The following is a 2132-nucleotide window of genomic DNA, read 5'->3' as shown; positions in this document are numbered from 1 at the left end:
GTGTGTGTGGGTGTGTGTGTGTGTGCGTGCGCGTGTGCGTGCGTGCGCGCGTGTGTGCGTGCGCGTGTGTGTGCGTGCGCGTGTGCGTGCGTGCGTGTGCGTGCGTGCGCGTGTGTGTGCGTGCGCGAGTGTCTGTCTGATTATCATATTAAATATACACTTCTTGTCCTTTTCAGTTTCAGATCGGTCACACAGCGCCATCTATCATTTCAAAATTCGAGACTATCTTGAGGATGGCAAATTTCCCGTTGCCATCGAACTTGTCGTAAAGGGAAAGACGGGCGGGCGCTGTGTTGAGGCGAGTCAGTACCGTAAGCTACTCACCATCAACGGCAAGACGTCGTTCACGCATGCCGAGCGTACAAAGTCCGAGTTTCACATCTATCCGCTAGGCGGCGCGCTGCGCGACGAGTTCTCGAAGTGCGTGAACGCGGTGTGCGCCATCGACGCTTACGTCGGCCTAGACGCGCACGGCGCGCCGACGGGCGACGCATGCGTAATGGATGCGCCGGCTCAGCAGCCGATCCTCGCGTTCTACTACGGCATCACTCCGCACCGTCTCAGCATATTCACGAGCGAGGGCGCGCGCGTCGCGAGGAAGCAGCCGGCAGGTGGCGTCGAGCGGCGATCGACGGACGCGAGCAGTCTGTGCCAGGTTCACGCATGGTCGATGGCATTCGCCGACATCAGCTGGTCATGGGTGCTGCAGCCGCTCCGAGTCAGCCTCAACTACTGCAGCGGCCGATGCCCGGCCGAGCACCTTATCACCAACTCGCGCTTCAACCTCACCAACCACGCCTTCTTCCGCGCTATGTACGAGATCGCGCAGGGCTCGGAGCGCGCTGACTTCCTGCCGCCGCCCGCCTGCGTGCCGAAGGACGCCGACCCGCTGACGATTCTCTACAATCAGCCCGACGGCAAGCAGAGTTCGAAGATTCTACACAGCGTGCTCGTCAACAGCTGCGGCTGCATGTAGATGCGCTGATCGAGGACAGCACGCACGCACGCACGCACGCACGCACGCACGCACGCACGCACGCACCAACGCACGGCGCCAGCACACACACCCGCACGCCGCCGCACGCACTAAACGCACCAAAGCAAGTCCAACGCACGCATGTAGCCGCGACGCGCAGCACGCACACCACCACACACGCGCGCACACACGCACGCCGCTTCCACGAGCACGCGCCAATGCGCGCTAAAAGCAGCACGACGCACGCACCAACGCGCGCGCGCGCACCACAACACGCAACACGCACGCACGCACGCACAACGGCGCGCTCACAACACACACGCACGCACGCCACGCTCACGCTACGCACACGCTCGCTTCGCACGCACGCACGCAGCACGCAACACACACCACACATGTAACACACGCACGCGCGCATTGATCAGCACGGGCACGACGCGATGCGCACCCATATCAACGTATATGCGGGTTCAGTCATCGCGCGCGGGGTTATTATAACCTTATATACGATATGTTGAGTTTGCTCTCTTGCTACTAAGTGTCATTCGTAGATTCTGTAAGCCCATGCACGTGTTTGTATTGATGACTAGGCATGATGTGGCACGCCGTGTGTTTTGCACTTAATATAAACGATATAAAACATATTTTACGATATAGTACGCCTTTCCGTTTGATACCCAGTTATTCGTTCCGTAAGTAAAGGATTTATTTCAAGCATACGGACGCCAGTTTATATGCGGATTAATTAACAATAGGTGAAGTGTATAATTGCGAAATGTACTATTACATTTGCATTGCATTCGTTTTTACAAGAGATATTTTGGTGTATATACGATCAGCGGATAGGCCCGCCAATGTAATTTAATGTGTATTTATGGTTTTGTAGAGACGCCGCGGTTCGACAAGAAATGTGTTTCCGGTAGAATATGCGGGTTATTTAAGACTCGCATGTACCCACCTACGTACTCACAGACGCGCTGGTGCGCGAACACACGCACACATACACACACGTGCGCGCGCACACACAGCACAGCAGAGCACACACGCGCGCGCGTGCGCGAGCACATACACACACACACACACACACACACACACACACACACACACACACACACACACACACACACACACACACACACACACACACACACACACA

The sequence above is a fragment of the Priapulus caudatus genome, unplaced genomic scaffold (genome assembly GCF_000485595.1).
Source record: "Priapulus caudatus unplaced genomic scaffold, Priapulus_caudatus-5.0.1 Scaffold3893, whole genome shotgun sequence".
Taxonomy (NCBI): Eukaryota; Metazoa; Priapulida; class Priapulimorpha; order Priapulimorphida; family Priapulidae; genus Priapulus; species Priapulus caudatus.
Note: the sequence above shows the minus strand (reverse complement) of the source record.